The sequence below is a fragment of the Corapipo altera genome, unplaced genomic scaffold (genome assembly GCF_003945725.1).
Source record: "Corapipo altera isolate COAL_440 unplaced genomic scaffold, ASM394572v1 126, whole genome shotgun sequence".
NCBI lineage: Eukaryota > Metazoa > Chordata > Aves > Passeriformes > Pipridae > Corapipo > Corapipo altera.
In genome coordinates, this window is record NW_020884937.1 from 1857388 (window position 1) to 1880011 (window position 22624).

The 22624-nt window shown below is 42.5% G+C and overlaps 1 protein-coding gene across 10 annotated transcripts in view; it reads left to right on the forward strand.

Annotated features, from left to right (window-relative positions):
* The first annotated feature begins 1037 nt into the window (after window positions 1-1037).
* The window catches only part of ADCYAP1R1 (ADCYAP receptor type I), a 144558-nt gene continuing 122971 nt past the window's right edge, over window positions 1038-22624 (forward strand). For 8 of the 10 annotated variants that reach the window (XM_027660578.1, XM_027660581.1, XM_027660583.1 and 5 more), the window contains exon 1: window positions 1285-1577. The gene's annotated coding sequence lies outside the window, so the exon portion shown is untranslated. Of the gene's footprint in view, window positions 1081-1284; window positions 1578-4950; window positions 5200-22624 lie in introns of those variants that run through there. The other 2 variants (XM_027660579.1, XM_027660580.1) reach the window with 2 other exon arrangements.

Sequence of the window (22624 nt, forward strand, 5' to 3'; positions counted from 1 at the left end):
GGGATTTGGGTGAGGATGTGGGCATTCAGCTCCTCAAATCATTCACATGGATCTGTGTGGCTGAGAGCAGCATGGTTGGCAGCAGCAAAAACATTGTGTACCAGTATCTCCATGGGACGTGCTGTCAGAGGCTCCTCTAAGGCTGCTACAGATGCTCAGGCTCCTTTAGGGAACATTTTGCAGGTCTGGAGAGCTTTCTCTTGAAGGGTGCTCTGCAGAAGGGAGTCACTGACTGGATGCTTTTATGTATGTACCTTGCAGGCAACATGTGCCACCCTGCTCTTCTCTTAGTACTAATCACAGGAAACAGCTGGACAGCCCTTCCCTTTGTCACCAACCATCTCAGCACTTTCCACAGCTCCACTCCATTGGTTTTCCAGTAACAGGTACAAATCCTGCACTGGTGGTGCAGGGATGCTGTTGCTGTGTAGCTCTGAGACAATGCAGGACAGTGCAGATGCTGCTGTTCCTGTGCAATCCCTTCTCTTCCTAGGTGTGTGTCTGCTTTTCCAAGCTCAGAAGGCTCATCCTGGATGCAGGCCACCTGCCCATCTGCAAATACCATCTGCAAATGGTGCTTCCAGCTGAAATTCCTGCCCTGCTTCCCCTCAGTTTCCCTCAACTGCAGCTACTTTACCACTTTTCTTTGCAATCAACTCTCGGCAGCTCAGGGGGAAATTGGCTCTCCCTTCATCCTCCCTCCCACAGCCCCTCTCCCTCCCAGCAGCGATGCCATCCTCCCTCCCTCCCATCGCCGTCTGCTGCTGACTCTGGCACACTAATTAAATAAGAAATAAAAAAATCTCTGGGAAATGGGGCTAAGGTGACACGGAGAAGAAAGATTTGGGGGAGATAGGAAGAGAGGAAAAAAAAGGGGAAAAGGGTTGATTTAAAAAACTTGATTTGAATAAATCCCTCCTCCTGCTTCTCCTCATTGGTTTCTTTTCCTCCTCCATATTAATGAGAGCAGCCAAGGAGAAGCTATTGGTTCCCTATCGCTTTCCCTTTCCTCAGGCACTCGGGGGAGGAGGTGTTTGCATTTCTCCGCAGGACCAGCTCGCTTTGCAGAGCATTGTCTGGGTATGAGAATCACACACAGGCACAGGGACAGGGGCGAGCGCACCGGAGCATCTCACTCGGGCAGAGCATCTCAGCCAGCCTGAGCACCCTTTCAGTCCCCTGCCCCTCCCTGAGCACCAACAGCCCCCCAGCAAAAGATAAAAAAAAAAAAAGAGAGAAAATCCCACACGTGCACAAGGACAGGGGCGATCCTTACGGATTTTTTTTTTTTTTTTTGGTTAGGTGGTTGTTTGTTTTTTTAATATCTTAGCGATGGCAAATTCCTTCACGGCCAGGAGCTGGCCCATCCCCTGAGCGAAGGCAGCTCGGACATGACCGGCAGGCGAGGGAGGAGGAGGAATTTGGATTCCTTTCGGAGGCGCCGACCCCTCCTCCGGCCGGGGGGGAGCGCGGAGCCGGCGGGGCTGGACCGGTCGCTGTCCCCCCGCGGCCCCCGCCCCGCCCCGCACCACGGGGATGCGGCATCTCCAGCGCCGGGACGGATCCCTGCTGCAATGGTAAGTCCTTTCCTTCCTTCCCCAGCTCCCCCCCGGCGCTGCCCCATCCCCAGACCCCGGCGACGCCAAAGCGGCAAAGCGAGCAGGACCCGCCGGCTCGTCTCGACATTGATTTACCGGCTCTTCCCTCCGCTTCCCCAGGTCCTGGGAATACTTCTTTAGCGGGGAATCGCACGCAGGCTTCCTGCCTCCGGCACAACTGTAGGCTCGGAGGATGCGTCCTCCACATAGGTTTGGCTCTTCCCGAACAAATCAATCTCCCTTCGCGAGTGGTGACAGGTTAAGGCGCTCGGTATGGGAATCACGTCTGGTTTTAACACAATATGGCTGGTAAATAAAATGTGATGGCTAAACGGCCCCCGCTGCTGCTGGCGGCATTTCCGAGCCCCCGGCTCCCTTTGCAGTTCTGCATCTTCACCTGCCGCAGAAACTCTGATTCACCCTCCGAGCAGAGCACCAGGACATCCCCGCTTTTCCTGTGGGGTAGCAGGAGAGGTTGCGGTTAGTGTGCCTTTGACCTCTGCTTGCCTCCGGGCACTTCTCCTTATCAGGGTTTGAACAGCTGGTTCCGATAAGACCATCTTCATGCAAAGCACATCTCAAGTCGGGGGGTGGCTCACAGGACAGGCTCGTTTCCGATGTGCTGAGAATTTAGGACGTGAACCCTTCAGGTGTGTGTTGGAATCTGAGGAGTTTGCAGCCAGGGGGATTAAGATAATGAGATAATGCAGCATGTCGTTCAGAACTGGAAAATGCCTGGGAAAAAAAGGGGAATTTGGTTAGTGACATCCCGGTGTTCATCACCAATCATCCCACTCATGTAGAAGCAGGTCTGGAAGAACTCCCTGGAAGTCAGTGGATTTCCTCTGCATCTGATCTGCAGGTAAACAGAATCTGGGCTTTAGCTTGAAGGATATATTGGAGTAGCACAGGAGGGAACTATAATAAGAAGGAAATATTAACTAAAGTGAAAAAGGCAGCAAAGTGACCTGATTCTTTCCCAGGGTATTATCAATTCCCATCCCTCTGGTGCGTGTTAATTGCGGTGCAAGTGCTGGACTGATACCACAACATGGAAGTGAAGGAGCTTTTGGAATATTTTTATTTAATCTGTTGGAGCCAACAAACAACAAAGGAGTTTTCCTTTGCTGTTCTTTGGGTGCACGGCCACCTCACTTCTCTGTTCAGCCTGTGCAGCGCTGGTCAGGTACAGCAGGGAAATGTTCCCGTGGCTTATTAAAGGGAATGTTTGGTTACTTAAGGCTAAGGACAGCAGGAAGGCAAACTCCTTAAAGTGCTGCTGGTGTAGCTGCAGAGAAGGAACGTGTTATACAAGCATCTGTCTTTGGCCAATGCAAAACACGCTGGAGGTGGCTCGGAAGAAGTTGTCCTGTGGGGTGGGTAAGGCAATGCTGCTGCAATTTGGTGGATAATTAAGGAATGCTGGACAGTGCAATAATGGGAGTTGGATTAAAGTTGATGTCTGCTTGTTGTCCTGGTTACAGTTTTGGGTTGTGGTCTTGTACCTTTATCCCCACCTGTCCCTCTGTGCTGCAGGCAGAGGTTGCTGCTTTGTTGTCATTCAGGACAGCTCCAGTTGATCTGTTATTGTCCAGGCAATAGCATCTGTTATTGTCCAGGCAGTTCATCTCATTCAGGAGTGGAAGGTTTCTGGTGGTTTTGTTTTCTCCAGTCAGAGGCATGTGCACATGACTGGAAGGATAACCATTGACACTGCACGCCCTCAAAGGTCAGGGTGGGCTTTCTGTGTGATAAATACACTTATTTCTCTTTAAACAGAGAACTAGCCTTGTGATGGCTCCTTGGCTTTAGCCTTCCATCATTCCTTGGGGTCCCTGTGAGGAATTGGAGGGCTCCTTCCTCCCTGTAGGTTTAAGATGTCTGTTGTTTGCACAGTGGGGCCAAAGCCACACGGATCTGTGTCCAGATCTGCTGTCAGTGTTTTTGGGAAGCTCACAAACACCAAGGCAGGAGCTTTGTTGTGGGATGATAACAGGGAGAGAGAACCAGAGATTTCTGAGACTGTGGGCTGTGCTGTTGATCACACTCAGACCTCTGTGCATCACATTTCTCTTCATTTGGCTGACTGAGCTGGCATCCTGGAGATATTTTTTCCGGGGTTGAGTTCCATATGTGCCTATGCCTTTGAGAAGTTGAGACCTGTGTCCCCAAGCTGATTCATTCCAATGTAGCAGATTTTGTTTTCCTTTCCTTCCTTCTGAGCACACTTAGTACAAACAGTCTAATTCCTAAAATTATCTTTAAAGGAAAGCAGAGTATTTGAGTGCAGAATCACTGAGAAAAAGCAAATTTAGGACAGGATCGTGTTCTAATTCATCTCTGGCAGAGAGACCTGCAGAGATATCAGGTCTGTAACAGTTAGTTCTGCTTTAACAGAGGAGTTATTTATTTGGCACTGTTTTCAGGAGAGTTAAACTGATGCAAGGACATAGAAGTCAGAGGAGATACTGAATTTTATTTCACCCCATTCCTTGGCCCAGGGGGTGCAGCCACAACCTTTAAGTCAATGAAGTGAATTTTTTTGTTGGCTCATGTTCCTTGGTTTCCAATCCCTCTTCTCCTTTCACCTTCCAGCCATCCCATACCACCTGTGATTTGGTACATACTGCAAACAGCGGGATTTTGGGGTGAGTTTTCCACATCAGGACAGAAGTGGAACAACTCTACTAAAAGGGATGTAAATGCAGCAGTGAGCAAATCCCTCTTTTTTCCCATCCACAACTTAAAAGTCATCTTTGCTGATCCTGTATCATCAGGGTTAGCTGTAGCACCACTGAAACAAGCTGTTTCAGAGTATTCCTTCTTCCCAGTACACAGCATCCCTGATGAGACACTTTCCCAGTTCCCTTGGTGTGCTGAACTTGTTCTGTTCTTAAGAAATGCTTTGCATACAGAAAGGTATTTGGTACTTTTCCACAAGTACTGAGATTCACGTGTCTGCTGTGGCTGCTGAGACGCTGTTTGGATTGTAATTGAGTGGGCACAAATACACGGGAAGAGAAGCAGATTTTTTTTTTCAGAAGCTTCACAGCAGAATGTCCTCACCCCATTGCTCTGCCGTTGTTTGATTCTCTGCCCACCTTTTGCTCTGTCAGTTTATTGATCTGCCTCCTTAGCCTTGACTTTTTACCTCCACAAAATCAGGAATGTGTGTAAAACTCGCTGGATTGTTCCAGCCTTGTTTATGTAACTCACTGCAGCTCATTGACTGTGTTCCTGTGCAAACTGGTGGGCTCACCTCTGGAGCAGGATTAGTAATTTCAGGGCTGAACTTCTTATGACAAACTGTTCCATCTTCTAAAGAAAAGGCAGGAACGTCATCACACAGAGCATTTAAAGCTGCATGGCTGTTGTGCTGAGGAATATTCCCTTGGGAAGGGTCCTGCAGAAGTGCACGGATGTGGTTGCAGGGACTCGGTTGCTGCTCTGGTTCTGGGCTACTGCTGAATACAAATTCTTCTGAGATAATCACCCCATGGAATGAGCTGATTTGCATCTGACATTAATCTGCCCTGGAGACATCCTGAAAGTCTCATCCCTGCTCATTCAGGTGTCATATTTTATTCTTGGATGGCTTAAGGTAGGACTTTGCTGTGAAGCTGCTCTGATCTATTGAATTACCATATTGTTTTAAAGAAAGCTTTAGAAGGTGTAACAATCTCTGCTTAATACCCTTTTTAAAAATGAAAACAAGCACCAAAACCTAACAAAGTAACTCAATAATTTTACTTTTTGTTAGTGCAATTCCTAATTCACTCTAAAACTGATAGAAAGGGGGATAAACATGTGTATGGTCGAATTCTTCTCAATAATAGTTATGGCAAGAGCAATAATAATTTATTTATTAAAATATATTTATAAATATATTTTAATAATTTATATACATATAAATATAAATATATTTATAACACATTGGGGATATTGAAGCCCAAGAGTTACTTACTGAACATACAACATTAAACATCTGCCACATCTGTTTGTGGGTTTGTCCATCCAGTGTTGTGGCATTTCCCAAGAAGCCTCAGCCACAGTGGCTTTTGCACCCCATTAGAGATGGTAGGGTCACGATTGCTCAGGAGCTGCAAATGGAAGGATAATTATGGTCTGTTATCTATGATTTGTTGGTTTGCTAAATGGAGCTGAGGGTTGGGGCAGGAAGAGATGTTTTAATCTCTGTGGTGGGTTAATAGCCCAGATTTTTTATTTTTATTTATTTGTTCCTCAGAACGAGGCAAGTTTTGCTTCTTTTTCTCACTGCATCTGATTCTGTGAAGATTCTTAAGGAAAAACTCTTTATTGAAGGGAAACCTGGCTGAATGAAGCTTTTAATTGCTGGGCAGTAGGTGTATCATCAGGTCCATCTCTGAGGAGTGGAGGGGCAAAAATTTCCTCTTTCTCAAGGTGAAAACTTGGCCCTCAATGGTCCTTGGCAAAACTATTGTTCACTTCATGAGGAGGAAGGCTTTCTCATTCAGGAGTGTTTGGCTGCCTGGATGATGTTCATCTACTCTCACTCAAGCATCTGAAAACTAAATGGTCACATTGAAACCAATCCCCCTAATTCCCTGTATCAGAAGTGAGGAGGGGGGTTCATCCCTGCCTGAAGTGGGTCAGATGAGTCACCCCATGGATGTTCTTGCAGCAGCTGACTCAGAGACACATCCACAACCACTGAGGTGGATCCTTCCATGGTGTCTCAGAAGCATCTCCATGGAGTGGGATTCCTGTCTTGCTCCCATCTTTGCTCAGAGGGGAAGGCTGATAATATTTTGCCAGCTCATGGGAATAGCAAATTGTGATAGGTGGTGAGTTTTCTGAAAAGCTCAAGATCTCTGTGGTGGACCCCACATCTTCCTCACCCACATCTTCCCTTTACTCGATGAAGGGCAGACTCAGCTGTTGGAGAATTCGTGCCACATGTCCCAGGCAACCTCCTATCTAGTTGTCTTTTTTTTTTTTAATGATTCATTGATTTTTTTTTTAAACCTCAGAGGCTTCCTTAGTGTATCGACACTTCCTCCTTCTGTCCAATTACTAAGAGGGATTTGCCAACTGAAGCTCATATGTAATTTTGTGAACAGGTGGGGAAGCTCATATGTAATTTTGTGAACAGGGAGACATCCTGGACAGCCACAGGATTTTCTGCAGGCAGATGCAAACCCTCTCTGCCTGTTCTCTGAGCCAGCCAGGAGCTGTGCAAAGCTCCAGATCTCATCTAATATCCCCTGTTCGTGAATGGGGGACTGGAAGTTGCACGAAGATGGAGATGAATGCTGACCAGACCTCATTAGCTTAGGGTTGGCACCATGTGAAATACATTTTAACCAGCTTGGACCACTTGTGATGCTTAGAACTAGGTGACCTGAAAGCCAGCTTTTTGCCAAATATCAATGGCTAAGTGCTTTCTTCATTTTAATGCATTCACCCTCTGTCCTAAGCTAACAAAGTCCACTGATAAATAGATTTAATTAACACCTTCCTCCTTAATTATGGTCTTTAAAATTGTTTACTGAAATCCAAATAATGCAGAAAAGAAATAAAAACATGAACCTTTCTGAACACAGTGATGTATAGGCTGGAGTTAAAGTTGTAGCAGTAAGAGATACATTTCCCTGCAGCAGAAAGAAATTATATATATTTGGAAAGGGAGTTGAAAATAGCTAAGAGATCCTTAGCTATTAATTCCTTTTCCTGGAATGGAAAGACTTTATTAAGTCACAACATTGTTGTTTCTGTTCTTACTGTCCCATTTTTGCAATAGGTTTACAGAAGGTTGGGGTTTTTTTTTATTTTTTTACAAAAATATAAAACGGCACGTTCGTGGCCATAAGTATAAAGCATTTCCTTTTTAAAAGAAATATTTTTATAATGACATTTTATATGTATCTAAATTCTTAAATTGATATAATTAGTACCAAAAGCCAAATAGGAGCTTGAGCTTAGTGTACATCTAAAATTTTGGACACACAACAGAACTTTCTCTCTTGGCCTAGAAACAAGCTCTCTAAAGAAGCCAGCACAAGTGCATTATATAAAGACCCAAGTTAAAGTTAGTAAAGTTACTCATTTCCTGTGGTTTAGAGAGCTGGATCTTTGGATCCCTTCCAGGAGTTTTGTGCTCCAGCTTAAGATGCAGAGGAGATGAGAGAGCATCCGAAACACTGCAGATGCTCAAGCTCTTCATGACTAAGGCTGGGAATGTGTCACAGCTGCCACTGCAGCCTCGGATGCCACAAGCCACACTCATTCACTGGGGTTGCGTGGAGTTTGACAGCTTGGATGGGGTTTTTGTGCTGCTGAATGGGTCAGTTAGAGATGATTACAGGCAGTGGGTGAACAGCTGGAACAAACTTCATTACAGAGCAGCTCTTGGTGGCTGCAGAGAGAGCAGCGTGAAAAGCCAATATCAGCCATGTGGAAGTTGTTTCTCTGCAGCGTTCAAACCTCTGGACACTGCTCTATATTCTCCAGCTTTTTGTTCTCTGACTTGTTCTTTGTACCACAGCTGGATGTTGTAACAATGGTGATGGCAAAGAGCCTTCACAGGCTACCAAAGTCTGACTTTTATTCAGAAGAGGAGAAGAAAAGCATGTCAGGACCTTTGTGGTTCCCCCAGCAAGTGTACCCCTGACAGATATTCACCTCTGGTATTCAGCTCATTCCCTTTCCTCTGTATGGAAGACTTGCAGGTCTCTTTTGCTAAGGTATTTTTCTATCAAGCTGACCAGAAATGGGATTCAGCTCACAGATCAAGACACCTAAACATAGATGTGGGTTTTGATGTGTCTACCTGTACCCAAGAACAGAAACTCCTGTTATAGTAAAAGGAGATTTAAGACGTGATTCAGTCACTTAAACATAGGTGTTAAGTGTCTTTTGAAATCCTCTGGGGTATCTAACACCCATTAGGGATCTGTAGGCATGATGTTTATCTACAGTACATCATTTCCCCTCTGTGTGAGGGCAGGTTAAATCCCCTGGGGTATTGGTGCACCAAACACCAGCTTTTAGGCTACTGATTCTGGCCCCTGGCCACTGCCCAGTCAATACAGATAAATACATTTATCTATTATAGACTGAGCTCTGTAACTCTTTAGCCTAACAAGTCTTCAATAAATACCACTAAGATGGTTTAATCTGCAGTCTGAATTCTGTCCTGGGTTTCTCATCCCTCCTGATGATTTAGAATGAGGCTGATCAAATCTTGGACACGGTGCTCTTACCACACACACAAAGAGTTATTTGATTTTTATACGTGCAGGGCTTGGAAATACCCTTTTGTATTGCTGTCTCAGGATCACACGAAAGATTCTGGTCCAGAGAAGAATTACTGAATTACTACATTGCAGGTGTATCTCTTTGGCTCCAAATCATTCCTGGACATTTCCTGAGACAACCTTGAGACTGCATTTGCCTTTCTCCAGATTCAGCTGTCACAGGCAGCTCCTGGTTATCCTGTGCTTGAATAATCCAGAGAGTGTGTTTCTCCCTATATAATTCACACTGAATTATTCTCAGCCTGTTTCCTTGTACAGCTCACTGGTCCATGGTGGCTCTGCCCTGATACCTCACCATTCTCCCTTCATCTGTGCATCATCACTGTCTTAATCTCAAGCAGAGGAAAAGGTCAATCCACAGCAAATGTGCTGGATTCACACCTATGATCTGGCTTCAGTTTCCTCAGACAGCTTGGCTGAATATTCTGACGTCATCCTGACCTTTTGGGTGCCCAAGACACACTTCTTTTGTTGCTCAGGTTGCTCTCTCCTTCTAGGAAGAACTTCTGGATTCTTTGAATGTTTGTGATTCCCCAGCTTCAGTCTGGAGTTTTTCGTTGAGACTCCCTTTCTTCTTCCTTGAGATGTAGGTTCCCTGGAATTTAGCATTTTTAATGCAAAAAGACCTTTTGTTCAGATCCCAAAGTGCTGTTGCCTTTACAACCTGATTGTTTCAGTCTCTCCAAACTCTCCTTTTATGAATGAAGAATGTCAACCACACACTTTCTTTGGTGAAGGTTTGTGCTGCTTTCGTCCGCTTTCATTTTTCTGGCATTTTCTCTGTCTCCACAAATCATAGAGGTGGGTCCAAGGTGATTAAAGCAAAACATGACCTATTTAGAGCTTCAAAGCACCAGGGTTTAATGTCATTCTGATAGACGCAGCATCTCAAGCTCTTCTGGGGAGATTTGTGTGCATCAGTTTGGAAAAACCTCTGATGAAACTCTCCCTGAAAGAAAAAAAGAATCCACTTTACCTGTAGCATCTTCATCTGGCAAAACAAATCTCACATCTTCCTAGCAAAAATAAAAATGGATTGTTCAGACTAAGAGTCTCCCTTTTGACTTTATTGTCTCACTAAATTGACCTCTCGCTTTCCTTCCCACTGTCCCTACTGAATTAGAACAAGGACATAATTAACTTCTTTACCATTCCCAAAGAGCTTCTGAGACAAACTTCAATAAATAGATTATGCATATTTTGCAGTGGTTTCATGTCCACCACTGCTGCATTATGCAGCACCTTGGATGTGACTCGTTGCCAAATCTATTCACAGCCAGAAGATCACAGTGTTAAACGTCATTAAAAATGTGGGTATGAAAACAACAATGGGAAAGCTCAACTGGACAACTTAGATAATTTGGAACTCATGGCCATTTTCTTAAAAGGTGATAAAGAAGTTCACCTGAACGTTGACACACTGTTCATTTCTTCACTGGCTGGAGAAACTCTCACTTGATATTATTCTTCATGAAGTGACAGACTATTGCCTGCTGCATGTCATATACCAAAATGTCTAAATTGAAAAACACTTTCATTTAAACAGAGGTGTTCTGAATTTTCTGGCAATCATATATCATTTTATATAATTTTCCTTTTGTTTCTCCTCTAGGTACTTGCTCTAAAATACAATGTTTTATGTGTGCAGACTTCTGGGTGGGATTAAAAGGCATTTATTGAATGTTGCCTTTACAACAATGAAATCTGTGGAATCCAGATTTCAATTCTTTTGATCTCGGGTTTCTAAAATAATTCACATGAATTGGACACCCTTTTTACCTCCATTAACTATGGGGGAATTCTGGGCAGTGAGTGCTGTGGAAGAACCAGGAAAGCCAGACAAGATGATCTGAGAAAAAAATGAACAGATCTCCCCATTCCATGTAAACTGGCCAGATTGGAAGGAATATGCAGGTGTGTCTGAGAGTGTGGCCAAGCTAATCCATATCACTCTCTTTAGCAGCTTGTTCAAACTTGCATTTTATAAATCAGCTCTGAAAGCTTTAACCCGAAACGTTACAGGTTGTGATTCGCAGGCTGGTTCCAATATGCAGAATTTTTCTATACCCTCTGCTGTGTCCAAAATGCATCATCCTGCTGTGCTGCTAGTTCTGTGTGACAGAAAAATCACCAGCTTTAGGATCCCAGTGTTTATTTTAACCTGCAACAGGTAGAAGAACAGACCAGAGATCCCAGTCTGTACAAAAATATCCAGAAAGTGCATTTGTATCAGGAATGAGGAAAAGGAAAGACTTGGAGATGGCTGAGCCTCCCTTGTTTCACATGTCTACAAGTGCCCTCAACACAGAATCATAGAATCATGGAATCATGGAATCATAGAATGGTTTGGGTTGCAAAGGGCCCATTCCAACCCCCTGCCATGGGCAGGGACACCTTCCACTATCCCAGGTGGCTCCAAACCCCGTCCAACCTGGCCTTGGACACTTGCCCACAGCTTCTCTGGGCAACTTGTTCCAGGGTCTCACCATCCTCTGATAAAAGAAGGTAATAATCTCCAAGAATTTCTTTTCTTACTAAAAAAAGTAATAACTCCATCTTTCCTCAAAATGCATCTCAAGACTTTGCTTCATGGAGATAACCAAATCAGAATGTTTTCCCAACATCCTCCTGCCTTGATTTTCAGCACTTCTGAGGATTGTATTAACCTTTGTGGCAATTTTTGCTCCTCTAAGATAAATAAGGCTAAGAAAAATTACTGATGTCAGGGAACATGAACAAATAAAAATCTAATGGGTTCTGAATTGAACCCAGTAGAGTAGTGACATCACCTAAAGCTGCCCTAAGCCTTCCACAAAGTTCTCATCTCTAAGATATAAACTCTTCCACTCTCAGCAAAATAATCCATAGTGGCTTGCCAGTCCATTTAATAATCCAATGTGCAAAAGAGTGAATGCATGTTCCTCCAAGTACTTTCCACTCCCCCACATGCTGTTATCATTAAGTATCCTTCTTTGCTGTGCTTCCTCTTTGTCCAGTAGGGACTAAGACTCTTCCTACTAATATTGTGACTTCAGCCAACATTAAGATGAGCTCCATGGCTGGCAGCTCTGTATTTTCATGCCTGGCTTTACAAAATGTTCTATATGATCCCACACCTTATTCTTTATAGTCTCTATCAGTGGACTGCTGTCTTCAGTGACCCAGGAGTTACAATACAAAGCAGTGTGACCTGCACGTTGCTCCACCTGCTGTTTTGAGTTTTCCCTTTTAATTTCCTGTGAGCACCTTTGGAAGAGCTCCTGTGCAGTGCTGGGCAACGAGTTTAGGGAAGGAATTGTGTTATTTGTGTCAGCAATGCTGAAATGTTTGTCAGGTATATTCTTCCTGCTTGTTGCAACTTGGCCTTACTACAATACCATTGAATAAACGAGACATGACCCTGATTTCTCAATGTCTTTTAGCAAATATCCTACCAAAGTTCTTTGAACTTTTTAAAAATAAATAATTTAGACGAATCAGTCTAAATACTGAAACTTGTTCGTTCATTTGCTGATTTACTCAACGTGTGCCTTCAAAACCAATGAAGTTCCATTGCAAAAGCACAACACGTTGCACGAGACACCTGGAGAGTTACAATTTAAATAGGTTTCTGTAAGATATTTATATCATAGAATCATAGAGTGGCCTGGATTTGAAGGGACCTTAAAGATCAGCTCATCCCACCCCCCTGCCATGGTCAGGGACACCTTTCATTAGCCCAGGTTGCTCCAAGCCCTGTCCAAGCTGGCCTTGGACACTTGCAGGGATGGGGCATCCACAGCTTCTCTGGGCAACCTGTACCAGGAGTCTCACCACCCTCACAGGGAAGAATTTCTTCCTAATTTTCAGTCTAAACCTACTCTCTTTCAGTTTAAAACCATTTTCCCTTGTCCTGTCACTACATGCCCTTGTAAACAGACTCTCTCCCATCATATCTACACAAATTTCTACAATATATCTAAGGAGTGGGAGAATATAAAATTCAATTTTTTTTTCCTAGAGGGAGAAATTTTAAATCATTCAGACGTCTTGTGCCCCAAAATAGTTGGTTTTTTTCCCTCCACTGTCCATTACAGGATTCTGGGATGACTTGGTTATCTATAAATGTTCACAAAGTATCTCTCTAAAGTTACTGGAAGAAAATCCACTTTGATTTGTAAAACACTCTCTTAACTCTCCTTCACAAAACAAAGGCCTTCCATGGCGAGGATGGGACACTGCAGTTAATAGATTGAAAGCAAAAATAAACCATCAAAATATTTCCTTTACAGATTTATAGGATTTAAAAGAGAATACTTACTCTTCTCCCAAAGGGTTTCTTAAAAGTATCGCTGTCATTATCCTAAATTGGTAGTTAAGGAATTATCTGAGGAAAGCTCACGTCAGAGTTCTCGTGTGCTCTGACAGGCACAGACTCGTCGTCAAACATTTATGAACTGCTTGGGTTCTGTCTGCAATGTGCCTTTTTATCTCTGCAACACACAGTGACAGAAATTTTTGTTGTCTTTTCGAGATAAAATGAATCTCCCTGGATGGGAAGAAAGTGTTTTCGCTGAGATCTCTTCGGCAGTGGTGCATTTCCTTGGCTCGGTCAGGAATACCAATGAGGCTGGGAATGGTTAGGAAAGCAGATAATCATTTACACTGCTCCAAAAGGAGGGGAACAGCAACAGTCTGCAGGAACCTGGGAGAATCTGATTTCCAAAAGTGTTGCTCTCTATGCAATATTTAATAAATAAGGTAAATATTTAATGAATAAGGCAAATGGGACAGTTGCAACCAACCCTCAGAGAGCACCATGGCCCAGAGTTTGATCTCACAGGCAGTTTGGATGAGGCCAATCTAACTGGTAGTAAACAGTTCAGCAGAGTGAGTAAAAGTGATCACATGTGACTTGACCTCAAGGCCAAGGAAGGTCCCCGACCTGATGTGTTTTATAACATTAAAACCATTTCTTTTCCTTGCCCCCTCTATGAAACAACCACTGATGGTTTTTGGCTGCTCAGCTCACTGCCCTGAGCTCCTTCTTACTCACAAACAAGTAGCTGAGAAATCACTTCTGATCCAAAGGTGGGTGATGGATTTAACATAAAAGCAAAGGCTCCTGGCTGGCTGGACACAGAGATTTTTTTCCTTGGGAGAGGATTGCTCCCTGGTTATTGAATTGGTGCCATTGACAGATGGATTCACCATGGTCCAGCTGTTTACTTGGACAGAACAGCTTTGCTTTTAGACCTTTTAAGCATTTTTGGTCTAGAGGCCTCACAAAGGAGAGTTACAGAGGGCCAGATTACCTTTTACACAAGGGGATGGGAAATAGAAGTCTCAAGCACGGAGTTAGGGACATACCAGGAATAAACTTGTCTCCAGGGAGATGTTCTGATGTTCTGGTTCTTGGATAAATGTACATAAGCCCTCCTTGGCACTCCCAAGGAGCCTTAGGAAGTCGAATCTGACATGGACACCTGTCCATGATAACAAGAAAATATTTTCAACACTCAAATGCTCTGAAATGATTTTATATTAGTAAAGCCTTTCCACGTACTCTTTTTGGCCCCTTTTCTTTCAACCTTGGCTTAGTCTCCAGCAATTAAACAAATACTTCTGTTCTTTAGTTGCTGCCTGTTCTGTGCTATGTCTCTTCTCTATTTATTTAGCCACTCTCTGCTTCTTAGTCTGCAGCAGAACTGCAGACAGAGGATATCTGCAGGCATGCTTCTGTTTGAATGTTTTTCAGCAGAAGATGTTATTTATCAAGTTCTTTGTGGTATAAGGGACTCTACAGCTGTGGAATACATTGACTGTGCTCATGCAGAGAACTGCACCACTAGAAAACAACCTGGACTTCTGGAATTTGGTCACTAAACTGTTATTAAATTATTATTAAATGAATGTTAAACTATTTGTGTGGCATTTTGAATGGGTTTGCAGACAGGTCAACTAATCTTCTTCTTAACAATGCCTGGGCACAATGCAGGGGTTACCAAATCTCATGCATCATTCCCAGTAGGCAGTTTGCAGGTGGCCACTCTATTTGAAGGGCTGAAGAGTTTAAACAACTTGTACACACCCTGTTTGCCTCAATCCAACCCAGTACACATCTCAATTATTGTGTGTGGGGTGTGTGTGGCTGAAAAAAACCACCACAAGCGAACAGAGAGAGATAATTCTGCCTCGTGCCTCCCACATTCCCAAGCTCCTGTGCTATTCTAGCTCTCCTGGCAGAGCTGTTGGATTCAGAGAGGAGTATCTTAAGGCAAAATCCCTTGGCTTAGTCATGACTCTGTGCTTTGATATCTCGTGTTGTGGCAAGTCTGGATTAGGGCTTTTCTGGAGCATCAGAGTTCAATCCCCACGTGAAGTCAGGACTCAGCTGAGGGAGAGAGGAGAGATCTCCCTTGGTGGACAGACCTGCCTCACCAGAGAGCTGGGAAGTGTGTTGGAAGAGAGAGTTGGCTGCACATCAAAGTGTCTGTATACTCAACTTGCAGATTCCTGGGAAGTTGTTTCCTTAGTGACAATAACAACAGGAACAATTTTAGAGCATTTTCTTCACGTCTGTTTTCAGTGCTCGAGAGATGTTCAGAAGTCAGAGTACAACTGGCACTTCTCTTCAGAAGGGTTTTTTTCCTTTCTGAGTTGTTTTCTTTTTCTCTTTTGTAGTTCACATTGGCACATCAGATTTTTTTTTTTTTTTTTATAATAAGGGTCTGTCTGTCTTAGTGCTGTTGGCATTTTTAAGCCCACAGACCCTGTGGGAGCTGAAGGAAGAGATCTTGGAGAATTCTTAATGTGTCTAGTAAATGGTAGCAAGTTGGGAGGTTCTCCCTGCTGTGGGGCAGGGAGGGTGGGTACAACTTAAAGCCAACCCCACTCCTGTGGAAGGTACTCACCAACCCCAAAATTAGGCTTGTAACAGGAGAGATTTGGGAAGTGAAATGGAAAAAACAAAACTTGAAATTATGCTTGAGAGACAAATCTTGCAGAAGTCCTCAGCCTCCATGTTTGTCACCATTCACAGTAAATTTTGAAAAGAAACTTTGAAACCTGATTTGTGGGGAAAGCAGAAATTATCATAGAATCCTAGAGAATGGGCTGGAAGGGACCTCAAAGAACATCTTGTTCCAACTTCCTTCCATGGACAGGGACAATTTCCAGGTAGCTCAGAGCCCCATTCCAGCCAGGTCTTGAACACTTCCAGGGATGGGACATCCCTTCAAAGGGATGACCTGGAATTAGGTGCAGAATGGGACTACTGGAGCAACAAGACTAATTTTTGTTAGTCTTTGCTGAAGAAACCCTGTAGGATGAACACCTACTCTGCATCCTGACAATTAAAGCCCCTGAACACAATCAGAGGAATTCAGCTTTGATTTCCAGGAAAACAAGGCTGACTGAAACCATCACAAATAATGTGCAGTTTGGAAGCTGGGAGAACCTTTAGAGGTCACAATGTGCTAATGGAAAAAAAATTGCAAACTCTATTATCATATCTGAATTAGGAGAGCAGTCACTATAAGCTTCCTCTTTAACCAAATAAGTGACTGAAGTCAAAATATGATTCATGCAATGGGGGTGTCAGGCTTTTTTTATTAACAGCAAAAAGAGATTAAAATATCTCTGCTTATAATTTAAATGCTAATAATTAGCTGGGAAGAACTCTTTGACCAGGAGCAGTACAGTCAGTTCAGTAACACCACATGATACTTCCCTTGTTCAGGACATCACGTAATTATAAATAAAATTCAATGTCATGAGGAACTTTGTTTTTCCTTCCTCACGCAGGGCTGAGGGGCTTAAAGCATTCTGTGTGTGCATTTCCAAATGTGTTTTTAATTCCTCCTCAATTCTTAGACGGTAATTCATAATTAAATTAGGAATTGCTAAAAAGTAAATCAGAATGAACCATATGGCTTGAACCAATATGGCAAAATGAACTTAAAAAAAGAAATTAAGATATATGTATCCATTTAAAATCTTCTTGAAAAACATTCCCCAGTTATAAAAAAGAATTTCCAAACCCTGTGTCCCAAATCACTTATCAATCAACATTTCTTTTAGGGGGGAAAAAAGCTAAAAATGTAAATGACAAACAGAAATAGTATTTACAATTAAATATAGATTGTCCATTTGCTATTTTAGCGCTTTAAATTGAATCAGTAATTCAAATGGCAATCTCTGATAACTAAACAGCAAGGTTAATTAATCTCTAAGCCCTGCTTTGGACAAGTTGTGCTGATATCCACATTTCCCACCAGTGATTTGGAGTCAAATTTCAGCCTCTCTCATGAACTGTTCCTTGCTGTTATGCAACTACTTTTTTTTCAGTATCTCACCATTATTAAGTGGTTCCAGCCTAGACTTGAATCTTTATCCTTTCATCAAAAACCTGATCAGGTTTGACTCGGTTCTGCAACACTTGGATGATAAAAATCTGAGATCCCAAACTGTGCACTGCATGTGTATTTTACATTTAAACCACTAAGAAGTAGCTGAGAAAATGAAAGTGATTTTTCTCGGCTTCAGCCTTCCAGGTTCTTTCATGGGTGAATCGATTAGAGCAGAATAGCAAATTAGGAATTAAAAGATTTACTAGGTTAGAGCAGAGAAATCCCACATGGGATGCAAAATGATATGTTGGTTATGTGTTGGGGAAGGGGGAAGTAAGGAGGGATAAAAACAAGTAACACAACAAGAGTTGAACAAATTGAACTGACAATGCATCGTTTGTGTGGTACCAACATATCAATTAAATGGCAAATGAAATAGCAGGAGAATTTGTTCCGCATTTTCTTTTCCTGAAAAATTTTTCTAGTCAGAAAATTAGCACATGTGCATTACTAAGCCCCATTTTCACCTGCTCTGTCAAGAATGGCAAAATGAATCTACGATTTGGTGGTTAAAATTATGAACATCAGAAATAAGGAATAGTCCTTAGAAGAAAAAGGGAAAAAAACCCAAACAGCTGTGTCATAAACCTTGGGCTTATGAGTTTTGAAGTCTGGAGTCTGTGCAGTTGTTTTACAATCCTGAAGTTGCCTGAAGACACCATCGCTCCAACCAACTCCATCATCTCATCTCCACCTCTTGAATCTGCCGCTGAGCAGATCCAAGTTTGGGAGGATTCAGGTTTAGGGAGAGTATTCCCTAAATCCAATTGTATCCCACTGGCCTTGTTAGCAAAGCCTTATTTTATCACAGAATCACAGAGTGGTTTGGGTTGGAATGGACTTTAAAGATCATCTCATTCCAATGCCCTCATCACAGCAGGGACACCTTCCACTAGCCCAGGTTGCTCCAAGCCCCATCCAAGCTGATCTTGGACACTTCTAGGGATGGGACAGCCACAACTTCTCAGGGCAACCTGTGCCAGGGCCTCCCCACCCTCCCAGGGAAGAATTTCTTCCTAATATCTAATCTAAATTTTCCCAGTATTAAAGCTAATCCAATTTATCTGGAGTAAATTGGGTTAGGCAATGCTCCTATGTTGGGCAGATGGGAGGCAGAGCAGCAAGGATTAGTGTCTCCAAGCTGACTGGGATTAATGTTCTTTTCAGCGTGGCTACAGCTGGGGAGAGAGATGTCCACAACCTAATACAGGTGTGAAGAACTGGCAGTCTTTCAAAGCACTCCAGTGGGTTTATTTACAGTGCTGGACATCTCATTTCTCCAGAGGGTCAGCACAAGGAAGGAATTCACGTGTTCTTATGTGAAGAAATTTCAACTACCTCTCAGTTAATGCAAACAAGCACTAATAACTTAAAAGAGTTGAAAGGAAAGCATCCTGAAAGAGTAAAAAAGACAATGTTGTGTTATTCCTTATAATAGGGATAAGAGGAGGTACAGCTGGTACTCAGAGCTAAATTAATCCTGAGTGTGTCTGTAATACTGAAGCCACCTAGATGGGAAGTACTCGATGTCCTCATTTCTCACTCAAGTCACTCAGCAGAAGCTGCTACTTTTGTCTTCAGAGATGTAGATCGTCTTCAGGAGGTCCCTACATGTGTGAGCAAACTGGGGCATTTGGGTTGCTTTGGAAAACACATTAAAAAGGCAAGGGAAAAAGAAAAAAACAGATGAATTTCCGTTTTAGAGAGATGCTGGTGATGGTCTTTTGGATTGGGGCTGGATAACCATCACTGAATAACTATTAGGATTTATTCACCTACAAATTTATGACCTGTAAGCCTTAATGTTTGGGTTGGGTTTGGGATTTTTTTTGTTGTGTTTTGTTTTGTTTTAGAACAGTTATTTTCATGTTACCCCACATTATTTTGATTTAAAATTATGTTTATTTCCATTGCTGACTTGTAGATAACACAGAATACTACCACTCCTGTGCAGAATATGAGCCAGAATTATTTCTGTAAAACCTGTGGTTATGGCCCATCAAGAAAGGTTTTTGTAAACATTTAGAGTCAAGCAATTCTAGATGAAATTAAACAACCCAAAGGACATCTGAATCCATGCCACAAACTTTTGGTTTTGTCTAAGTGGGAGACCTGCACACACCCAAAATGTGCAAAATATTATTGGAAAAAATTATCCTCTGCCTCACGCAGAGTTTTCATTTCATGGCTGTTCCCGAATAAAACAATGCTCAATAAAATATCCAGTTCTTTGGGCATGTTAATGGCAGCCAAGCTGTGCCCTGGAGAGTCCTCTGTGTACCAACCTACCCAGACTCCATCACAAAATTTATTCTACCTGTCCAAAACAGCCTCACACTGTGCTGATTTCAGGTTATCAGACATTTAGTTTTATTTACTGAGGGAAGATCATTCCCTTCCTTTTCCTTTGTGTCCCTGCCCCGATCTCCCCAGTGAGACACAGGTTTTAGAAAAACACACAAACTCATCCCATGCCTCATCGACTCCAGCTGGCAACAAACCCCAGGGACAGACATGAACTCTGGGATATGAGGAAAGAAATACCATAAAATGTGAATTCACCTTTTCTACTGCATGCAGAGGGTTTGGCTTTTACAGGGTTTATTTTTGGTGGTGTTTTTTTGGCCGGTGCCTCCAATGAAAACTGGTCTTGGATGCAGAATACATTCCCAGGGGACAACACAAAAGACTTAGAGATGCCAGGTCACCAGACTGGGCTGAACCAGGAATTATGTGAAGATAACTCAGTTATTCTGTGCTACCAGTTCCTAATTCCTCTTTAAAACCATGGATGTCTTCAAGGTTACCAATGCACAGATGAACCACCAAACTTTGCCCCAAGTTTTGCTGACTCTTGTGTACCATTGGTGGTCTCTCCTTTATTTTGTTGTCCTGGTTCACCTTTAATCTTCTCCTTAATTGTCTTTTGGGATGAGAAAACCCAAAGAGGCTCCTTGGATGTAGCTCTGTGCCACCTGCAGCCATGAGGGTCATTAATAATGCAGCCCTGCAGAAATGAGGGCTTTGGGACACCTTTAGTTCTTGTCTTAATGGATTGCATCCTCTGGAGGCTGCTGAATTGGTTCTCCCAGTGCTGAAGATCAATAAAGCTTTGCCTTTCGTAGCTTGCTTTTCTTTGGATTTGATTTTAGAAAATGTTCCCATTGTTTTCAAAAGTTTTTGTCAAAGGCTGACCAGGATGGGCAGATCCTATGTTCCTGTGAGAAACCAACTTGTGAAGCTGTGCCTGCAGCACTGTTCTTGTAGGTATTTTAAAAGCTTAGGATAAACCATCTCCACAGAGTATCCAAGGAAGTAGGGGAATATTGGAGAATTTATAATAATAGAATAGAATAAAATAATAGAATGCTATTATACACTCTGGTGAAATTGTGAAATCTTGGGGCAAAATCCTTTGTCCTAAAGGGTTTCTAGAGGGTCAGAGCTTCATCCCCAAAGCGTTTGAGAGGCACATGATGGTGATGATGTTTTTTCAGTGTCATTTCAGCTGAGCTTCAATTGCATATTGAAACAGGATGGGTATGAATGAAGACCTGAACAGAATTTAGACTTGATCTGATGTGAGGAAAGTAAAGGGAGGAGGTTGCAGCAGCAATAAAAAACCTGTTACTACACACTTCATATGATTTGACCTTAATTTGCTGCCCACTATAAGATGCTGCTAATCAGCTGAATGTAGCTTTGGCAAAGTCTGTTTGGACTGAACCTTCTAATGCTGTGTGTCTGTCTCAATTCTATCACTTTTTTTACCCTCATTCCCTCCCTCCTTCCTGATGGAAAATATAGAGAAATAGGGCATAATTAATCTGTTGCTTTGAAAAACATAATTTAGGATAATCCAACATATGCTCTGAACTCTGTGGGTTGTGCTGATTGTGTCTCAGGGACTATCCAAGGAATCTGTAGAAATTAGCTCAGTTTCAGAAGTACAATTTTAATGAGAGAACTCTCACCCAAGGCTCTGAAGGACCACCCATGGGGAGAGAGGATGTTCACTGTGCCTTTGAAACATGAGTCAACCTAATTAAAACAGAGCAGTGGGCATTTTGGAGAAGAGGAGGATTTCAGGTTGATTGAGTTTACATCTTTAGAATCCTAGGTTTTACTGGGAATACATCATGACAAAATGACAAAGCTATCCAATGGAAAGGAATAACATTTTGGTTGTTTTCTGGACCACAAGGGATATTCTGGTTCCACGTGATTCCTAAAGGAAAATGTGAATCATCCCAAGTTGGGCTGCATCTGATCCAGTGACCATCCTGTCAATTTATAAACTTCATCATCCAACATCTTAGTACCCATAATCAGGATTTCCAGCTTTCACCTCAACAGCCACATCCAACAGAGGAAAATCACCCCCTTTTTATAGTTCCCATTGACTCCTAGTCACAGAACTGCTGTAGATAAGATTGAAGGAAATTGGAGTTCCACAGAATTAATTATGTTGTGTTATAATGGATGCAACTGATCTCTTCTAGTTGTGTTTTAATGGGTTTAGTTCTGGAGTTTTTTGACACCTCTCAAATTAATAAAATAAGAGAACACATAATATCTCAAATTTTGCATGTGCTTGTATGTTTATATTAAACCGTTTTGATCCTGCATTGCTCTGACCTTCCCAGGTATTCCCTTAGGAACATATTTTGCCACCTTATAGGGTACCCTTGTGCCAGCTTATCTTCTAGAACTCTCATCTGGAAATCCATGAGCAAATCATGAAGATGAATATGGAAATAACCACTTTTAATCACAGGGTGAAAAGAGGATTCTGTGGGAATGAATCACTTCTGTTCATTTATATTTACTTTTCTAGAGGCAGTAGAGCTACTTAATTTAGAGTGACAGTGAAGCAGTGGTTTATGAATTAAGCTGAATATTTACATTATCTAGATTTTAATTTTTAAAAAGCAATCACCATATGAGGCTTCACTGCTGTAAATCATGGGCATTCACACTCTTTTAAGGTACTGGGCACCCCAAAATCTGACCTCAGGTAAGACATCATCAGTGCTCTGAACTGTGGTTTAGGAACTTAGTTTTATAGTGTGGAATAATTTTGCAATGCTGCCAGAGTTATTTGGAGTTCCAGATTTTTCATAAAGCAAACTACCTAGAGACAAACTAAAAAGAGAGGGCTCAGAGGGTTGGGATTGTCTGCAACATTCTCACCATGTCATTTAATATGACAGTGCTTCATGAGGCAGAGTGCAAAGGGCTTGGCTTTGTAACCTGCTGAAAAGAAAGGAAAGGAGGAAGGAAAGAAGGAAGGAAAGAAAAGGAAAGAAAGAAAAAAAGAAAGAAAAAGAAAGAAAGA